Source organism: Pristiophorus japonicus, unplaced genomic scaffold, assembly GCF_044704955.1.
Source record: "Pristiophorus japonicus isolate sPriJap1 unplaced genomic scaffold, sPriJap1.hap1 HAP1_SCAFFOLD_42, whole genome shotgun sequence".
Classification (NCBI taxonomy): Eukaryota; Metazoa; Chordata; class Chondrichthyes; family Pristiophoridae; genus Pristiophorus; species Pristiophorus japonicus.
Window position 1 is genome coordinate 3,810,001 of NW_027254090.1, and position 22,711 is coordinate 3,832,711.

Genomic DNA, 22,711 nt, shown 5'->3' on the forward strand with positions numbered 1-22,711 from the left:
CCTTGCTACCCATTCTATCTAGGGCCATCAGATTTCATGCACTTCAGTTCAATCTTTCATCAGCCTCCCCAGTTCCAAATAAAGTAAAACACAGTTCAACCAATCTTTCCTCATAGCTTCAATTTTGCAGTCGATGCAACATCCTCGTAATATTCTCTGTAGCCTCTCGAGTGCTATCAAATATTTCCTGTAATGTAGTGAACAGAACTGGAGCAGTACTCTAGCTGTGCCCTACTGTTGTTTTGCAGTTGTACCGTAACTTTCCTACGATTACATTCTATCCCTTGGCTAAAAAGTAAAGGATTCCATGTGCCATTTGTACTAATTAATCGACCTGTTCTCTAACTTTAAGGATCTGAGGGCATACACTCGAAGGTCCCTCTGTTCCTCCACACCTCTCAGTATCCTGCTATTTTGTGTATCGTGTTGTACCTCCCCAATTGCATTAGCTCACACTTCTCTGGATTGATTGTCATTTTCCTCTTTTCGACCTAACTGACTGGTCAATCGATATCATCCTGCAGTCTAAACTTCCCACTTCACTGTCGAACACAAAGACAATTTTTGTTTAATTTGTAAACTTCTTTACCTTGCTCCCTACATTTATATCTAAATCATTAATATAAACTCAGAAAACAAGGGACTGAGCACTGAACCCTACGAACCCCATTGTAAACATTGTTTTGTTCGTAAAAACATACATCAACCTTTTCCTTCCTGCACTGAGCCAATTTTCGATCCGATTTGCACACTCCCTTAAATACCATGGGCTGTTACTTTTTTGAGCACCCTGCGATGTGAGACTTTGTCAAAAGTCTTGTTAAAATCCATGTGGATCACGTCAAATGCACTTCCCTTATCGCACCTCTTAGCTACCTCCTCAAAAAATTAAATCAAATAAGTCAGACATGACCTTCCCTTAACAAATCAATGCGGACTGTTTTGTTGAATCAATGTCTTTCTAAATGAAGGTTTATTCTCTCCCTCTGCGTTGATTCCAATAATGTTCCTGTTACCAGGTTTTAAATAATTGTCTGTAATTATTCGGTGCTTCACTTTGTCCATTTGTAAATAATGGTAAAACGTTAGCAGTTAGGCAATGTTTTTGTACCTCTCCTGCAGCGAGGGAGATTTCTCAAATTATGGTCAGAGCCTCCGCAATTTCCACACCTATTTCTTTTAATAGCCTGGGATATATTTCATTGCGTCCTGGAGATTTATTTACATTAGAAGATGCCAAACCCCTTAATCATTGTTCCCTTGCTATGTTTATCCAAGCCAATATTACATTCTCTTTTTCCTTAACTTTAACGCTGGCATCGTCGCCCTCCTTTATTAAACTGCTGCAAAGCTTTCATTTAGTACCTTACTTACATACTCCACCTCCACACATAGGTTACAATTTTGGTCGCCCTCTATTGTCCTTCGTTATCCTCTTGTTCTTTGTGCAATTGTGCAACATCTTTCGATTTTCTTTGATTCAACGTGCCAGTATTTTCATGCTTTCACTTTTCTTTCCAACTTTCCTTTTTAATTTCTGCAGAACTGGGCTCGAGATTGTTGATAAAAGCTCCCTGTGTTTGCCTTATCTTTCCCTGCATGCACGTTGTCATCCAGGCGGCTCTAGATTTGACACAGTTGCCATTTTTCTTTCTAGGAACATGTTGACACTGAACTTGTATCTCCTTCTTGACTGCCTCCCACTGCTCTGACACTGATTTACCTTCAATGAGCTGTTTCAGGTCCACTTTTTCTATTCATCGAATCATGGAATCACGGAATTATACAGCTCAGAAGGAGGCTATTTCTGCCCGTCGCGTTTGCACCGTCCAATAAAGAGCTATCAAGCCTAATCCCACTTTCTCCCTCTTGATCCACAGCCCTGTAGGTTACAGCACTTCAGATACACATCCGAATACTTTCGAAATGTGCTGACCGTTTTTTCACCTCCCACCCTTTCAGGCAGTGCGATCCAGGACAATCCTTCTCTCACGCCCCCTCCCCCAATCCGCAAACCATAATCTGGGTGAAGAACTTTCCTCTCACTCCCCACTAAACCACCTACCAATTATTTTAAAGCTATGCCTTCTCGTTGTTGACCTCCTCTGCTGAGGGAAAAAAGTCCTTCCTATCCACTTTATCGAGGCAGCTCCAAAGTAAACACCTGAACAAATTCTCCCCTCAGCCTCCTATGTTCTAGTGAAAATAAAACCAGCCTGTTTAATCTTTACCCATATCTAAAATTCCCCATTCCAAGCCACATCCTGGTAAATCTCCGATGTACCCTGTCTCGTGCAATCACGTGTTTCCTGTAATATGGTGACCAGAACTTCACGCAGTATTCCAGCTGTAGCCTAACTGTTTATTCAGTTCCAGCATAACCGACCTGCTCTTATATTCTATGCCGCGGCATTTATAGAAAGTATTCCGGATGCCTTCTTCACGCACTTTTCTGCCCGTGCTGCTACATTCATATGTATGTGGACATGCATTAAACATTCCCTTTGTTAGTGTACACTTCTCAGTGCCCTACCATTTAATGTGTATTCCTTTGCATTGTTAGCCATCCCCTAATACATTACCAAATACTTCTCCGCAGTGAATTCCATTCACCACGATTCTGCCCACGTGACCACTTAATTGAAACCGAGCGACATTCAAGAACGTTCCTCTTCATTATCATCCACACATCCAATGGTTGTGTCATCTGGAAACGTTTTAATCATACCCCCTTCATTCACATCTAATTCATTGATGTATACTTTAAAAAGCAAGGAGCCATGAGGAGCCCCACTCGAACAGCCTTCCAGTTGTGAAAACACCTATTACCCGTTGCTTGCTGCCTCCAGGAACATTTTGGATCCAACTTGCCACGTTGCATTGGATTTCATGGGATTTTACTTTCCTGAGCAGTCTGCCATATATAACCTTGTCGATAGCCTTGTTAGGATCCAGATACACTACATCAAATGCGCTCCCCTTGTGGACAATCCTTGTCAGAAAATTTAATCAATTTAGTCATACAGGACCTTCCCTGAAAACAGCTATGCTGACTGTCCTTGACCAAACCTAGACTTTCTCAAAAATATTTATCCTTTTCCTCAGAATTTTTTCCAATAATCGTTCCACAACCGAGGTTAGGCTGATTGGTCTGTAATTGATCATCGATCTCTTTCACCTTTTTAAACAAATATACGACATTAGCAGTCCTCCAGTCCTCTGGCTCCATAACTGTAGCCAGAGAGTATTATTATGGTCAGACCCTATGCTATTTCCTCTTTTGCTTCTCTTAAAAGCCTAGGTACATTTCACGTGGCCCTGTGAATTTGTCCACTTTCAAAGCTGTTAACCTGCATAAGACTTCCTCTCTTACTATGTTTATTTAATTTAATATTTTACATACCTCCCCCTCGCCCCCGATTGAAACATCTGCATCGCCGCTCTCTTTTATGAAAACAAATGCAAATTATTCATTAAGAACCGTAAACAAATATTCCACCTCCGCACATAGATTACTTTACGGTCTCTAATGAGCCGTACTCTTTCTTTAGATATCGTCTTGCTTTTAAGGTATTTATAAAACATTGGGTTTTCGTTGATTTTACTTGCCAAAATATTTTCATGCACTCACTTTGCTTTCCTAATTTCATTTTTAATTTCACGTTTGCACTTCCTATAATCTTCGAATGTTTCTGATGCATTGATGCATCGCTATGGCATAAGCACCTATATTTTCCTTTATTCTACCCTGTATACCCCTTGGTATCCAGGGGGCTCTGGATTTGCTAGTCGCACCCTCTTTCTTTGAGGGAACGTACTTGCTCGGAACACTGAGGATCTGCTCCTTGAATGCCTCCCAATACTATGACACAATTTTGGCTTCAAATATCTGTTTTCAGTCAACGTTGCCTAAATCCTATGTCTGCTTTACAGAATTGGCTTTTCCGCAATTGAGATTATTTATTCCTGTCTAATCTTGTATTTTTCCACAACTACACTAAATGTAACTGAATTACGATCTCTATTACGAAAATGCTCTCCAACTGATAGCTCTTCCACCCGCTCAGCTTCCTTAACTAAAACTAAGTCAGAAACGCCCCTCCCTTCTTTGGCCTGCTATATAATGGCAAATAAAGATCTCCTGAATGCATTTTATAAATGTTGCCAAAATATGTAATCCGCACTAATTCTATCCCAGTTAAGATTTGTGTAGTTGCAACCGACTTCTATTCCTCCTCTATAACTTTGCCAACAATTTTGCTCTTCTCTCTCATTCTGACTGCTAGCGGTCGAAAATACACGCCCAGCAGTGTGGTTGCCGCGATTATGTTGTTCCATTGATCCCATATATCTAGAAATGATGATCCATCAAGCATGTTATCTCTCCTCAGCTGCAATTGTTTCTTTAATCAACACTGCGACGTATATCCACCCATCTTTTTTATCCCACTCTCTCTCCCGCCTAAAAATCATTTCAGCAGAAATGTTCAGCGAACATACCTGCCCTTATTTCAGCCATGTCTCCGCAATAGATATAAAATCATACTCATCACTGGCACGTGGCGTTGGGAGTATTCCGGAAATTACTACTTTTGAGGTACTTCTTTTTAATCTCTCTTCTAGCTCCATACAATATAGCTGCAGTGCCTGATCCATCTTTATTCCTATATCATTGATACATTAATGGACCACAGCCTATGGTTGTTCACTCACTCCCCACAACATCCTCTGCAGCCGCTCAGTTCAAAACTTGACCCTGCACCATGGAGGAAACGTACCTGACTGGAATGTGATCTGCCGCCAGTCTGCTCCACTAATAATCGAATATTTTACCATTATTGCTCTTCCACGCTTCTCCCTCAATCCCCGACCCCTGTGCAGCTGTGCCAGCAGTGGCACCGTGGAATTAGTTCTCACTGCATTTCCGGATGAGCCATCGCCACACCAGTACGGAGAATAGAATGCTTTTAGCGGAGCAAGATGCAGTCAGGGGACTTCTACAGTACCTGGCTGCTCCTCCCCTTCTGTCTGACGACCACACATCCATTCCCTGCCTGCACTCTCTTAAGCTGCCGGGTGATCATCTCAGGAAACGTGCTATACATGAAGCTCTCGCTCTTATGGAGTCACGGCAGTGATTCTCCCATTGATGCCCCTTCCACCTGCCTAGCTTAGTTGCATAAAACGAAGTAAAGAACCGCCCTCGCCCAAATTGGTCTTGCTAAATACAGGCTGAAAAAAAGTTATCCTGAATGCGACTTAAGAATTCTATGCTGGCTATATTTTTTACAGTGATTGTATCCCAGTTAATATTACAGTAAATGAAATCACGCAATATTACTGCAATATGTTCATGCATCTGTCAGACATTTGCCAACACATTGCTTTTTTGGGGGCCTACTGTACTCTCCCAGCAATGTAGTTGTTCCTATTTGTCATTTAACCTCATTTGAAGATCATTCGAACATATCACACCTTCTCATAGCTGCAATACTTTTAGTAATCAACATTGCAACCCCCTCCTTCTTAATCCTGTCTCTATCTTGTTTGAAATACCTGTAATCAGGAGTGTTGAGTTACAAATCCTGCCCCTCTTTATGCCTTGTTTCAGTAATTGCTAAGATATCATGCGCAATATGGATTAGGAAAAGAGAAGGTGCAACGAGACCTGGGTGTCATGGTACATCAGTCATTGAAGGTTGGCATGCAGGTACAGCAGGCGGTTAAGAAAGCAAATGGCATGTTGGCTTTCATAGCGAGGGGATTTGAATACAGGGGCAGGGAGGTGTTGCTACAGTTGTACAGGGCCTTGGTGAGGCCACACCTGGAGTATTGTGTACAGTTTTGGTCTCCTAACTTGTGGAAGGACATTCTTGCTATTGAGGGAGTGCAGCGAAGGTTCACCAGACTGATTCCCGGGATGGCGGGACTGACCTATCAAGAAAGATTGGAGCAACTGGGCTTGTATTCACTGGAGTTCAGAAGAATGAGAGGGGACCTCATAGAAACGTTTAAAATTCTGACGGGTTTAGACAGGTTAGATGCAGAAAGAATGTTCCCAATGTTGGGGAAGTCCAGAACCAGGGGTCACAGTCTGAGGATAAGGGGTAAGCCATTTAGGACCGAGATGAGGAGAAACTTCTTCACCCAGAGAGTGGTGAACCTGTGGAATTCTCTACCACAGAAAGTAGTTGAGGCCAATTCACTAAATATATTCAAAATGGAGTTAGATGAAGTCCTTACTACTCGGGGGATCAAGGGTTATGGCGAGAAAGCAGGAAGGGGGTACTGAAGTTTCATGTTCAGCCATGAACTCATTGAATGGCGGTGCAGGCTAGAAGGGCTGAATGGCCTGCTCCTGCACCTATTTTCTATGTTTCTATGTAATATAATAATCTGTACCGTCAGCTCCGCTGCTATATTCACCATACTCCTTGCATTTAGTAATACGTCAGATCGCACAGCCAAACTCATTTATTGTCTATTTTCCAATCTTTATTTGCTCTGTCGTCTGAACTGCCATACTAATCTTCGACCTTACAGTTCTAACTGTGCTTTATCTTCTCTGATTCTATGCTCATCTTCTAAAGAATAAGTGACTGAAAGTTGTTTTCATGGGGTTCCGCAGGTCTCAGTAGTCGGTACCTTGCGTTTAGTAGTATATATCAATGCTTGAGACATAAATGTAGATGATATGATAAAGACGTTTTTACATTGTACTAAAATCGGCTGTGTGGTGGATGATGAAGAGGAAAGCCAGAGACTGTTGGGCAGAAGAATGGAAACAGGTATTCAATCATGAGAAGTCTGAGGTAATTTACTTTGGGGGGGCTATCAAGGTAAGGGAATACACCTTCAATGATAGGACACTGAGATGTATAAGGTAACAAGGGGTCCTTGGAGTGAAGTTTCACAGATCCATGAAGGTGGAACGATAGTTGGTTAAGAAGGCATACGGAATACATATTTATTAGGTGAGGCATCGTCTATAAGAGCAGGGAGGTTATGCTTCAACGCCATAAAACAACATTTGGGCCACAGCCAGAGTAGTGCTTGCAGTTCTGTCCATCACATGACAGGAAAGATGTGATTGTATGAGAGAGGATACTGCACAGATTGATGAGTAGGTGTGCATCCTACTGCTGAAGCACCAATGTTCGGATATATATTTAATTTAACATTCCAACCTCTGCAACTTTTATGCAATAATTTTATTTCATATTTGATAGGGGGACACATCACCAACATAATATGCAATGTGCAGCAGATGCTGTGTGGAATTGTTCAATAAGTACTGAAAACACTCAGCAGGTCGGGGAACATCGTTAGCGAGAGAAATACTGGATTAACCTCTCAGGCCCATGAGCTCTCGGCAGATCGAACGTTTTGCAGCATTACTTCAAAGTATTGTGTGAGTATACTTACAAACAATAAGCAGCTTTAAAACTACACGAATAATCTACTAGCAACCCCACAAAACATGCTATCACCCATATGGTGGCCGTTCCCGCGAACATGGCGTTAGCAGCATCACGCTGTAACCAACGGTGGCAAACGTCAGTATTGTAAGCAGCTAAATTCAACATACGTTTTTGTCCTAGGCTGATATTTCCGCGACGACTTCAATTCCTGGAACTATCCTTCACGTACCTGCATGAATCTCTCCGCATCCATCCTGCAATTATCAATCATTCACTATCCTATCGGCAATTATGGTGCATATGTTGCTGTGTGCCACAAATAAACACATCAAGCAGATTATGCAATTCGCGTCACACAAATGCCAGGTAAAGACGATCTCCAGCAAGCAAGACTCAAACCAGCACCACTTGACTGTCAACGTTATGATTGTTATGTTTTGAATAACTCCACAAGGCTGTGTTGTGGACTTAAGTCATTGTTTCCTTGGTCTGTTTACGATAACTCCAAGGTGAGGCAGCAACATGGTGGCCTGTCTTTTATACCTGCTTGCTCCAGTTATTCACAGGTGTGCCCACACGAGTACCCTCTGGAGGCAAGTCTTACAAATAAGTAAGGTTCACAAACGTTATGTAATTTCTCCCCAAAATCTTGAGTAGTTTACTTATAGGTAGAGGCGATCTGGCAGTCTGTGTTCCCTGATCGATGGCCTGAGTTGACATCCTTGCATTTGTGAGTTGATCGTGTCATCGCTGCATGGAAGCTCAGCTGGTCTGGTTGGACTGTCGGGCAAGGTGGGTTCATTATCGTGGTTGAGTTGATAACACTTGCCGATTGGTTATGTGTGGTGGATCGTAGATGATGCGGTGTTCCTCAAATTGTTCTTGGTAGCCCGTGAGTTGCAGTTCGTATGATAGAGATGTTTTTTACACGTTTACCCATTCAACAATTTCAAAACAAGGACTCTATTCCCTTCCTTGGCTAATCCTATGACAGCAATCCACTTGGGACCGTGCACATAATTTAGAACAAACACCTGGTCATTGATTTCACTGTCATATGAGACCGCCGTGCGATCATGGCACACATTCTGCCTCTGTTGCCGGTTTTCTATGTGATCATTGATGTCCGGCTGGACGAAGGAGAGCCTGATGTTGATTACTCTCTTTATTAGCAATGCTGCAGTGCGAAAAACCTGAGGGAGTGGGGGCGCGTCCGGTAGCTGAGCAGGACCCTGCGTAACAAGGTCTGCAAGGAGATGTCAGTTAAACGTCTGAAGCTTTGCTTGATGGTTTGGACTGTCATCCGCTTGGCCATTGGAGGCGAATTTAAATGGAGCAGACCTGACCTGCTTTATACCATTGCGGGTGTTGAATCGTTCAAATCCGAGCTGGTGAAACAAGGACTATTGTCGCTGACAAGGACGTTAGTTAACCCATTGGTGGCGAACCTGGCCCTGAGGCTTTCAATGGTGGCAGTGGATGTACATGATGATATTATTATACGTTCAATCCATTTTGAGGAAGCGTCCACTGCTGTTCGAAATAGCTTCCCGAGGAAGGGGCCAGTGAACTTTACATGGACACTGGACTATGATTTGGAGGACCATGATCACAGACTCAGTGGACATCCGTGGGTGCATTGCTCAGCTCTGAGCGTATGTCTTATTGGTGTCCGGATGTCTCTTATTCGAAGTCGATGTGGGACCACCATACGTGCAACCGGGCTACAGCCCTGATCATGACTCTGTCTTCGTGGGACACTAAGTAGGCCACGTATAAGCGTTTCCCTGCCCTTTTTGGGCAAAATTACGCGATTCCCCCATTGGATACAATCAGACAGGACGGACACTTCGTCCTTGCATCGGTGAAAAGGCTTAGAGAAAACAGAGAATTATTGACCTGTCAGCCTGACATCGGTCGTGCGAAAATGATGGAATCAATTATTAAGGATTTCACATCAGAGCATTTGGAAAGAGTTGACAGGATAGGTCCAAGTCAGCGTCGATTTGTGAAGGGGAAAATCATGCTTGACAAATCTTCTGGAATTTTTTGAGGATATTTCCAGTAGAGTGGTAAGGGAGAATCAATTGATGTGGTGTATTTGGACATTCAGAAGGCTTTCGAAAAGTCGCGCACAAGAGATTAATGTGCAGTTTTAATGCACATGGGATTGGGGTTAGTGTGCTGACGTGGATTGAGAGCTGGTTGGCAGACAGGAAGCAAAGAATAGGAGTAAATGGCTACTTTTCAGAATGGCAGGCAGTGGGGTGCTGCAAGGTTCTGTGCTGGGGCCTCAGCTGTTTACATTGTACATTAATGATTTATACGAGGTGACTAAATGTCGTATCTTCAAATTTGCGGATGGTACTCAGTTGGGAGGCAGTGTAAGCTGCGAGGAGGATGCTATTAGGTGGCAGAGTGACATGGATAGGTTAGGTGACTGGGCAAATGCATGGAAGATGAAGTATAATGTGGATAAATTTGAGGTTATCCAATTTGGTGGTGAAAACAGAGAGACAGACTATTATCTGAATGGTGATAGATTAGGAAAAGGGGAGGTACAAAAGGACCGGGGTGTCATGGTACATCAGTCATTGAAGGTTGGCATGCAAGTACAGCAGGCAGTTGAGAAAGCAAATAGCATGTTTGCCTTCATAGCTAGTGGATTTGAGTACATGGGTATGGAGGTGTTACGACAGATGTACAGTGCCTTGGTGAGGCCACACCTGGAGTATTGTGTTCAGTTTTGGTCTCCTAACTTTCGGAAGAACAATCTTGTTATTTTGGGAGTGCAGCGAAGGTTCACCATACTGATTCCCGGGATGGCCGGACTGAGATATCAAGGAAGACATGATCAACTAGGCTTGTATTCACTGGAGTTCAGAAGAATGAGAAGGGATCTCATAGAAACGTTTAAAATTCTGACGGGTTTACACAGGTAAGATGCAGGATGAAAGTTCACAATGTTGGGGAAGTCCAGAACCAGGGGTCACAGTCTAAGGATAAGAAGTAAGCCATTTAGGACCGAGATGAGAATAAAGTTCTTCACCCAGAGAGTGGTGAACCTGTGGAAATGTCGACCACAGAAAGTTGTTGAGGCCAATTTACTAAATATATTCAAAAAGGATTTCGATTTAATCCTTATTACAAGGGTAATCAAGCAGTATGGCGAGAAAGCAGGAAGGGGGTATTGAAGGTGCATGTTCAGCCATAAACTCATTTAATGGCGGTGCAGGTTCGAAGGGTCAAATGGTCTGCTCCTGCAACTATTTTCTATTTCCTCCTGCATTTCTCAGGGAACCACCGACCAGCTCCCATTGAGGATGCATCCATTTTACTGGTGATAACAGGGGGTATTGCCTGGTCCAGGACCAGATCTGGCGATCTGTGACTGGCGACCCTTCGCTCTCAAAAGCATCCAATCCCAGAAGCGAGTCTGCAGGTTGCACCAGTTCCACACCGGCAGTGGGCAATATCAACCGAGTCAGGGTCTCAGCGCAGTTCTCTGTGCCTGGTCTGTCGCGGATTACATAGTCATATGCAGACAACGTTCGTGCCCATCTTTGGATGTGTGACGAAGCATTGGTGTTGATACTTTTGCTTTCTGAGAGCAGTGATGTGAGAGGTTTCTGGTCTGCTCAGATCTCGAACCGGAGACCAAATAGTTATTTGTGCATTTTCTTAACCCCGTATACACAAAACCAGCGCTTCTTTCTCAACCATACTATAGACTTTTTCAGCCTTGGACAAATTTCTGGATGCATATGCAACTGGTAACAGTTTGCCTGATACATTTGCTTGTTATAACACATACCCGACCCTGTACGACTACACATCACTTGCTGGCACCAAGCATTTACATGGTCCGACAATGCACGTAATTTCTTGGAGCACAGCATGTGTCTGGCCTTGTGAAAGGCTGTTTCTTGAGATTCACCCGAAACCCAGTCGTTATCCTTGCGTAGCATGTAATGCAAAAGTTCCAGCAAAATACTCAACCCCGGTAGAAAGTTAACAAAGTAGTTGAGGAGTCCCAGGAACGAAGGCAGCTCCGTCACGTTTTGTGGTCTGAGTGCATTCTCGAAGGCCTCCGTCTTGGAGTCCGTGAGACTGATGCCGCCAACCGCAATTTCTTTCCCCAGAAATTCGACCTCTTTGGGCCAGGAAAACATACTTGAAGCGTTTCAGCCTGAGTCCCACTCGATCCAATCGCTTTAGAACCTCGTCCAGATTGATCGGTGATGTTTCGACCAGTGATCAAGATGTCGTCCTCGTACACCACTGTGAAAGAAGCGATTTCAGCAAAATCTCCATGTCCCTCTGGAAGATGGCCGCTGCCAAGCAAATCCCAAAGGGGCATCTGTGATTCACGAACTGTCCTTTGTGCATTGTTGATGCACGTCAACTTCTTTTTATGTTCAGCCAGCTCCTGCTTGAAGTAAGCAGAGGTGAGGTCTAGCTTGGTGAACGACCTTCCCGCTGCGAGCGTTGCGAATAAATCCTTCGCTTTGAGTAATGCATACTGGTCCTGTAACGAGACTCGGTTGATCATCACCTTGCAGTCGCCGCAGATTCTGACCGTCCCATCGCTCTTCAGTACCGGCATGATTGGACTGGCCTACTCGTTGAACACGACTTGCGATATGATTCCCTCTTGTTGAAGTCTGTCCACCACGATTTCGACTTTCTCTCACATCATATGTGGGACTGCATGGGCCTTGTCATGAACGGGCCGTGCCCCAGGAAAAAGGTGGATCTTCACTGTGAATTTGCCGATGCCTGGCTCAAATAGTGCCGGGAAATTGTTGGGCATGTGGGCGCACGGACCGTCATCTGCTAAGGACACAGCTTTGATATCGTCCCAGTAGCACTGGAACTTGCCTCGCCAGCTCCTGCCGAACCGCGTAGGGCCATTGCCTGGTACAATCCATAGTGGTAAATCATGCACCATTCCTTCATACGCTACTTTCACTACCGCACTGCCGATGACAGGTCTGAGTTATTTGGAGTAAATGCAAAGTGTAGTGTGAACGGCGCTCAGTTTTGGCCTCCGTGCATTGTTACTCCACCGTTTGTCAAAGGCCTTGTGGCTGATTATCGATTGGCTTGCTCCCCTACCCAGTTCCATGGAGACTGGAATGCTGCTAAGTTTGACTTCAATCATTATCGGAGGGCTTTTTGTGGTGAAGATGTATACCCCATGCACTTCCTTCTCATCCTCCAGCTGATTTGCCTCTCCTGCTCGTTCAGCGTGGTCTGCGCTGGATCCGTCGCTCTCTGCTGATTGTTCCACATTGTGAGTCCGAGGTCGCTTGCACAATCGCTGATGGTGGCCCATTACCTCACAGCCCCTGTACACACAGTGCTCAAAACGACATTGATAGGCTCTGTGACTGTCCCGTAGCACCAGCATGGCGTTAATGGATTCACATGAACACTCCCAAGCAGCCTCTGAGTGACCCTAGCCCAATCGTGTACAGTCCTGCCTGCTGAAGGCATTATTTAACGTCTAGTACTTGCCGGTGTGCCTCGATTCTGTGAATATATCTGCTTCGTGTTGTCGCTCGTGGATATGAAGACCTGGGCTATCGTGATGGCCGAGCTCAGATACAGGGATTCGACAGATAGCAGCTTGTGAAGGAGGATTTCGTTTCAAATTCCAAGCACGAAAAGTACCTGCAACATTTTCCCCAAGGACCTGCAAAGTTGCTCTGCCCCGCAAGGCGTTAAGGTCGGCGATGAAACTCACTACGGTCTGGCCCTCCGAGCGACAATGTGTGTAAAAACCGTACCTGGCCATCAGGATGCTCTCCTTGGGTTGAGGCGATCCTTAGCAAGCGTGCACAGCACCGTGTACGATTTGTCCGTTAATTTGGTCAACCAATTGTTCCCTAGGCCATATATCGATGACCCACATATGGTGAGGAGAATCTGCGCTGACTCTGTTTCAGGTGTGACCAATTTGTTGGCCACAATGCACCAGTCGAGGCGCACATCGAAGGCGTCCCAATCATCATCCTCAATTACTCTGTCAAGAATTCCAAAGGCAACAATTTCCGCGTGAAAATTCCTGGTCTGTAACTCGACGCCAGTTGTTATGTTGAGAATAAATCCAAGAGGTTGTGTTGTAGACTTAAGCCAGTGTGACCTTGGACCATTTAATATAACTTTAAGGTCAGGCAGCAACGTGGTGGACTGCCTTTTATACCTGTTTGCACAAGGGTACCAACAGGTGTCCCATATATCTCCCACAGGTGTGCCTGCTTGTGGCAAGTCATACAGGCAGGTAAGTTTCACAAACATAGAAAAATCTTAGAAACGTAGAAAATAGGTGCAGGTGTCTGCCATTCAGACCATCGAGCCAGCACCGCCATTAAATGAGTTCATGGCTGAACATGCAACTTCAGGACCCGATTCCTGCTTTCTCACCATCCACCTTGACCCCCTAGTAGTAAGGACAACATCTAACTCCTTTTTGTATATTTTTACTGAATTGGCCTCAACAACGTCCTGTGACAGAGAATTCCACAGCTTCATGACTCTTTGGGTGAAGAAGTTTCTCCTCATCTCTGTCCTAAATGGCTTCCCCCTTATTCTTAGACTGTGACCACTGACTCTGGACTTCCCCAATATTGGGAACATTCTTCCTGCATCTAACCTATCTAAACACGTCAGAATTTTAAACGTTTCTATTAAACCCCCTCTCATTCTTCTGAACTCAAGTGATACATCACAATATCATCACATATTCCTCCACCAACAAAATCGTGGGGGTCAACATTCATCACAAATTAACTGCACAATCATCATCATAGTCAATCCCTGGAAATTCGAAGAAGACATGCTTGCACTCTAAAAGAGAGTTCTTCGGTGACTGAATAGTCCAATAATGGAATTACAGTCGTGTCACAGGTGTTACATACCTTCGTTGAAGGAAAAGATGAGTGGGGAATCTCGTTTGCTGCAAGTTCCTTCCACTGCCTGCGCTTGCCAGTCTGGACCTATATGTGACTCTAGACCCAATTAACTGCCCGCTGAACTGGACTGCGAGACATTCAGTTGCATATGGTTGCTCACCAACACCTTAACGAGGGCAATTAGAGATGGGCAACAAATGCTGCCCTTGCTAGCGAAGTCTACATGCTTGACTTAATCAAATAAAACACTGGGACCTCTGGATTGTTACACAGGGACAAGAAGACCCTCAAGCCCATGTTAGAGAATGCTGAATCAGGAGACAACTAGAAGAATGGATAGTTCGCTGGTTTCAAGACGTAAAGCAGAGAGTAGTGTTAAAATGGAGCTTTTCATATTGGCAGAAGGTGGGTAGTGGTCTTCCAAAAGGACCTGTGTTGGGACCATTGATGTTCAAAAGTTATTTTGAAAATTTGGCCGAGGAAGCAAAAACATAATTTCGAGAAGTTAGTGTAAGATCCCTGTACTCTCCCCCTTTCCCCCCTCCTCTTTCTCCTCTTCCTCCTCTTCCTTTTTCCTGCTGACGGGAGGGAAAATTTCTAATCCAATGTCCTTCTTGCCCACAAATAAAGCATCCATCTCGTCTTTCCCAGCGCCGACATCTTCCCATACCAGGCTGGGGACAGTAGGGCGGTCCGTAATTAGCAGGGCCAGGGCCATTTGAGTGTTTGATATAACCGTATCGCTGTTTTTCCACCCAACCCTGCACGCAATACTGCGGTTCCATGTGGTATCCCCTTGGGAGAGGTTTTGGTCCTTCCACCCGAGGCGGCTCCATACTGATGGGCTTCTGAAGGATCGTGGTGAGAGCATTAAAGATAGCGTTTAGGCGATCCTGGACATCGTTAGGGTGAGCAACCACCAATGCATCATGAGTAGCACGTCCTAGGTGAGTTAGAAACCGGGCATGCTCAGTTGGGCGCAGGTTTTGTTTTACCAGTGCCCACAGGTCCCTTGATTCTGCATTATATCCATGCATGTCGAGGTCACTCCGTGAAATCGGAGGCCAGGGTTAAGTTGAGTTTGTGGATCCCTTTCAGCTTATTTATCTTAGCCTTTTAACTCTTCAATTTGTTTTGTTTGAGTATCTATTTCTTTATTGTATCAGGCAAGTATTATTACATAAGCTAGTTCTGTTCTTATTTTTATTCTGACTATCGCACCATTCCTCTGTTAGGTGAGTTTTTTTCTATTAAGAAATCCAAATTGATAATGTTCAGTATGAAAAGGCTTTCAATGGAAAGGGTTAACTCCTTTCCAGGTTTGTAAGAAGACCTGATGTCATTACGTGACTTCACGCATCCATCTGAAAAAAAATCTTTTCATCAGGAAAGGCAGCATTTGATTAAACTCCAATATTTTTTTAACTTCTTATTCAAGTACTTGCCAAAGATATTTTTTTTTAATTGATTTAAAACGAGACCACACATTTGTTTACTGAAATTCAATTTCGTCATCAGCCTCGGTGAACGCAAAGCCAACCATTTTAACGAAGTAGTCTATCGATACATTTCTCAGAGGTCCCAGTGGAACTCTGAGTACGTTTCTCGTGCGTGCACTCTTTATTTAAGACGTCTACGGTTTTTAACATGTCCTCCTTCTGTCAATGAAATCCCTAATTTAATGGAGTTTTTCTGCCATCTCGACAGGAGTGATTTTCTTTAGACTGCAATGGAATTTTTCTCATAATTTAAAATCTCATAACATTTTCTTTTCTTTCAGCACCTATTTAGCACGTTACTTTATTTTTGTCTTTTCCATAACTAGAGGGAAGTCTGGCACGTAGGCTGTGGACTGCTTTTCGTTATCTCAATTGTTCCAGCCTCAAGGTCGTGTTATTTAACATAATATTTTATTTTGGAATCCTTTTGAATCCATCTCAGTTGTTTTGCTGTGCCTTCTCTGAATGTTTTCTTTCGACAAGAAAGTGAGCATGCCAAATCCTTTTTTTTAAACCACCGGGACCATGTATTTTTTTCTTTTTTTTTTACTCAACAAACCTATCCTTTGTGCATTTCCTGGCTCCGTAACTTATCATCCGAATATACGTAATTCAACAAGGTTCACACTCTTAAATTTCCCACATACAGGACAACACTACGACGGGTTAAAGAAATCTTTCCTTCTGTTTGAAAAAGTGGGTGGAGCTAAAACAAACCACAACTCCCCGGCTTTTTTTTTTACACAGTAAAAATCACACAAGCATTTCTCATTTAAAACAAACGTTCCCAAGAGTTTCTTTTCTTTCCTATTAATTTTTGGATCCATGATTGATCATCTATCCCTATCTAGCTCTAACTATCCCTACTTTCCGTGTGGCAGCACGGATCTACTTCGAACCTGTCTTTCCAAGTCGCCGCTTGGTTTGCGTCACCGCGCAAGACTTACCTATTCTAACCTATCTTTCCAAGTCGCCACTTGGTTTACGTCACCGCGCAATTTCCCTATCTCTATCCCTATTCTAAGTTTGAAAGGTATTCACCAGATTGTCCTGGATCTCGTTCAGACACTACCTGAGAACCAGCGAGAGGCTAAACTTTCCTTAGACTTTTGAAACCGGGGGAAACTGGAGCAGTATTGAAATCATACTCACTCCAGTGGCCACTTTCCCCTCGTCTCGTCCAAGCCTAGTCTGGCTCTTAATTCGCAAGTTTTCGGCAGTCGTCCGTTGAGATCCCACTTCTGTCACCAAATGTTGATTTCTGGATTATTTTACCTCAAACTGGTTCATCAAAATTACTGAAACGAATACTGTTTGTGCTTTAAACAAAGCAAGATTTTATTTAAAAAGCAAATCCCGATCGGGGACCTTATCAGACAGAGGGAATGCAACTCTGATAGAACCCGCCCACTTCCTACGGACAAAGTGACGTTACATTGTAAAGGGACGACGGTTATACATTTTCGGCAAAAGATAACAAGATAGGGCTAGAGTGACATCCTAGTTCAGCCAATCTCTTTTGATCCCTGTTTCCCTTTGTCCACTCATAAGCCGACCTAAGTATGGTCTGATTTTAAACAAAGACCTTCTGTTAATGTTTCAGGTTAATAACATGATTTAATAAGACCTTGAGGTTTTTCTGCAAGCTGTGGGTTTTGTTTCAAAATGTCTTAGTGTTGCAACATTTCGCAGTCTCGAGTCTGAGATGTCATGGCTATTCCTCCATGAATTCTCTGTTAGCTTATACTGTCCCTATACAATTCCCACGTTCTCAACTTCAATGTCTCTATAGATTTTTAAACATTCACAGTAGTGCCAGACAACACGATGCAGAGTGTCCTTCGTGGGAAGACAGGACTTGGTATCCACAAGGTTTGTCCAGTGTTCACTACCACCAATATTGCCATGGACAGTTGCATCTGCGACAGACAGATTGGTGAGGAGGAGGCCAAGTAGGTTTTGTAATGTCTGAGCGACAGTAGTGAATGCACTTTCGGAGTAGCTGACTTTAGGTTGAGATCTTAAACCGAGACCCTGTCTGCCCTCCGAGCTGGACTTAAAAGATCCCATGCCCACTATTCGTAAGGAGAGCAGGAGAGTTCACTTCGGTGTCATGGAGCCAATGTACATCCTTCAACCCACATCTGTTCATTATAACAGCGTGGGTTATTGCTGTTGCAAATCTGCTTTTGCATTTCCTACCTTACAAAAGTGACCACACTGTAAAACTACTTAACTGGCTGTGAACCGCTTTGGGAAGTGCTGAGGTGAACGACGTTGCAGAAATGCTTGTTTTATTCTTTTAGATCATCCGCTAAAAGTACACGATAGTAGGGCCGGTTAATTCAGATGGTTCATGCATGGTGCTGTTAACGTGAAGGCCGCGGGTTCCATCACCGTACGGGACATTTTATTTTTGCGTGGGGGAGTGCGGTGTTGCGAGTATTTTGGCTTTGTTATTCTAGAGAAGCTTTAACATTTAGGAACGAAACTCACAAGGGCCCTGCAAAATATTGACGCAATGATGCAAAATCTTAGTTCTGCCAAGAGCTCGTGGAACGACGGATTGTTTTCAGCATTTAATGAAAAATCCGCTTATCTTCGAGAATTTTGGACTTATCGTATTTCAATCAGTTAATGGCCCACTGCCGCTGATTGGTTTAGGTTCTCAGTATGGAACTGAAATAAATAAAATTCCCGTGAATCATCGCTCATTCTCAATATTAGTCTGCTGTGTACTGCAGGGGCAGCGTGGTTTAATGGAGAAAGATTCTGACTTCGATGCAAACACTGATGTTATCTGAAGATTGTAGGTTCGAGTACTGCCTAAACTTGTTCAGCTCATCAGCTGAATGTGGTTTCCTGCCAAACATAGCAGGGCTCTTTGAAAAATGCACTTTTTAATGTTGTTTTCTGTGTATATTTCGCACTGCTCTTTGCAAAAGTTTCGAACAAACAAACAATCACTTATTGATTCTTGTAAATTATTAGTGTTTCCAATTCGAATAATAAGTTTGCATCAATCATTTTAACAAAAGGTAGTTGAGGGAATTCGGTTCAATCTCGGTTTCAGTCATCTCGTCAGGGAATCGCTGCAAGCAGAGTTCGAACCAGCGCGGGAAACCCCATTGGATTTCAAGTAAAATGCCTTAACCACTCGGCTATCACATCTACATTTTGCAATTATTTTAATAATCTAATGGTTGGTTGAAAAATTAAGACAATTGGTCGGCATGCTTGCCCTCTTGTATCTCCCAGTCGATGTGAGAACTAAATCGTAGAATCATTGAATCTCACAGCACAACAGGAAGCAATTTGGACAGAACTGGAAGGATTTACTTATCGTGAAAAACTGAACAGACTGGGGAGCTTTTCTCCGCAAAAGTCAAGGCAGATATTGTCTTTAATATTATGAAGTGATATGATAGCGTCGACGTGGAGAAAATATTTGCTATTGTGCAGGAGTTCAGAATTACATGTCATCAATGTATGACAGACACCGATGAATTCAGTAGGCAATTCAAGAGTAATTTCTTCACCAAAGATTGATCAGAATGTGGAAGGTGCTAACAGGAGCAGGAGTTTCGGCGAATAACACAGATGCATTAAAGAGGGAGCAACCTAAGGACATGAGTGCGAAAGTAATAGAAGGTTATGCGAATAGGATGAGTTGAAGTCGGAAAGAAGTGATCCGGGCCTGGAGACTTATCTACTTTCAAACCTGCTAAAAAACCTGAATGCTTCCTCACTCTCTATGTTTATTTCATCCAGAATATCACACACCTCCTCGATGGCAGTATCTGCATTGCCCCTTTCTTTTGTGAAAACGGATGCAAAGTATTCATTAAGAACCTCAGCAAAATCTTGCGCCTCCACACAAAGATTACCCCCATGGTCTCGAAGTGGTCCTATCCTTTCTTTAGTTAGCATCTTACTCTTAATATATTTGTCGAACATCTTTGGGTTTTCCTTAATTTTACGAGCAAAAAATCGTTCATGCTCTCTCTCAGAATTCCTAATATCATTTTTAATATAGTCTCTTAACTTTCTATATTCCTCCAAAGATTCATTAGTATTTAGCCGTTGGTATCTGAAAAAGCGTCCTTTTTTTTTCTTAATCCTCCCTTGTAAATCCCTAGACATCCAGGCGCATCTCGATTTATTTTTCCCAGCCTTTTACTTTAAGCGCACATGCTTGGCCTTAACTTTCCTGATCTCCTCCTTGAAGGCCTCCCACTCTTCCGAAAGTAGCTGTTTCCTGCCAATGTGGCCAAGACACTCCTCAACTTGGCAAAATTAGCTTTTTCCCAATTTGGGACTTTTATTCCAGCCCATCATTTTCCTTCAATCTGCCCAGTTTCATTTCCCAAAACAAAATCCAAAACCGCCACATCTCCTCTTGGGCTTGTTACATACTGAGTGAAATAAATTATCTTGAATACATGTTAAGAATTCTACACTCTCTCCACTTTACACAATTTGTTTCCCAATATTTGGATCGTTAAAATCCCCGCTTATTATTATCCTATGGTTTATGCCCCACAGCAATTTGCCGACATATTTTATCTGCCATCTCCCTCCCACAGTTTTGGGGTCTATAATGCACACGCAGCATTCTGAACGCCCCTTTTTCATTAATCAATTTGACCCATATGCCACGTTTGATTATCCCTCTAACATATCATCCCTCTTGTATTCTATGCCTCGACAAATTAAGGAAAGCATTCCATATGCCATCTGCAAGATATTTTGTGCCTGTGCTGCAACATTCACGGATTTGTGGACATGCATTCAAAGTTCCCTTTGTTCCACTACACTTCTCAGTGTCCTGCCATCTAACGTGCGACCCTTTGCCTGGTTCGCCGACCTCAAATTTATTACGTCACGTTTCTACATATTGGTTTCTATAAGCCACGATTCTGCCCAGCTGACCATTTAATTGATATCTTCCTGCATTCAACAACGTTATTTTTCATTATCTACCACACAGCCAATTTTTGCATCATCTGCAAACGTTTTAATCATATGCCCTTCATTGAAATCTAAATCATTGATACATACCTCAAAGAAAAAGGATCCTCCTACGGATTCCTGCGGATCCTCCCTCGAACAGCTTTTCATTTCCAAAAACAGGTTTTGGTCATTCCTTCCTGCCTCCGAGAAAATTTTGGATTAAACTTTGCCACTTAGCCTTGGATCCCATGGGCTTTTACTTTCGTGAGCATTCTGTCATATGGGACCTTGTCATAAGCCATGCGAAAATCCACCTGCACTACAACAAAATGCAATTGTGACCTGCTCAGAAAAAGAAATCTATTTACGCAGACACGATTTTCTCTTCACACATCCATGCTGATTGTCCTTGATTAATCTGTATCTTTATTAATGAATATTTATCGTGTTCCTCACAATCTTTACAAATAATGTTCCCACAACCGAGGTAAGGCTGACTGGTCTTTAATTGTTCATCTATCCATTTTTAAACAAATGTATGGCATTAGCAGTCATCCAGTCCTTTGGCACGACACCTGTAGCCAGAGAGTATTGTAATGATCAGACCTTGTACTATTTCCTGTTTTCCTTCTCTCGGCCCTGTGGATTTTTGCACCTTCAAAGCTATTAAATCCCTCAATACTACCTTTCTCACTATGATTATTTCAGTTAATATTTCACACTTCTCACCGATTGCAACGTCTGCATCGCCCCTCACTTTTGAGAACACAGTTGCAAAGTACTCATTAAAAGCATACACACATATTCTGCCTCCACACACCGATTACCTTTATCGTCTGTAATGATCCCTACACTTTCTTTTGATATCCTTTCCTCTGAATGTATTTGTCCATCTTTGCATTTTCCTTGATTTACTTGGCAATATATTTTCATTATCTCTGTTTGCTTTCCCAATTTCGTTTTAAATTTTAACTTTGCACTTTCTTTACTCCTCTAGAGTTTCTGAACTATTGAGCCCAAGCTTTGGCATATGTACCCCTATTTTCTTTATTCTGCGCTGCAAGCACCTTGACATCAAGGGGCTTTAGATTTGTCAGTCTCACACATTTCCTTCAAGGAGCATATTTGTCTTGAACCCTGAGGATCAACACTTTGAATGCCTCCCAATGCTCGAACACAGTTTTTGCCTTCAAGTAGCTATTTCCAGTCCACTTTGGCGAAATCCGATCTCTGTTTGCCAAATTGACTTTTCCCAACTTGAGATTTTATATTCCTGATGTAACTTTGTCAATTTCATAACTACACTAAATCTAACTGAGTTATGACCACAAGCACCAAAATGTTCCCGATTGATGCACCTTCGACCTGCTCAGCATCACTCGCTCAATCGAAGCCCAGAACGGCCCCTATCATGTTGGACTTGCTACATATTGACTAAAATGATCTCCTGAATAACTTTCAGGAATTCTGCACCCGCTGTACTTTTCGCATCAATTCTATCCTAGTTAATATTAGCGTAGTTGAAATCGCCTACTATTATTGCCCTCAAATTGTTGCACTTTTCAGACATTTGCCTATACATTTGCTCGTCGATCTACATCTGGGCACCTCTACTACACTCCCAGCCCCTTATATATTCTTCAATTTATCTCATATAGCCTGAATTGAAGACCCTTCGAACACATTATCTCACCTCACAGCTGCAATTGTTTACTTAATCAATACTGCGACCTCCCCCCTCCCCTCGGGTTTTTTCCCCCGTCTCACCTGCCTGACAAACATGTAACCAGGAAAGTTGACTTATCGTAACTGCACTTCTTTCAGTCATGTTACAGTAAATGATCTAATATCATTCTCCTCGCTGGCACGTGGCACCGGGCATAAGCCGAAATTACTAACTTTGAGGTGCTGCTTTTTATCA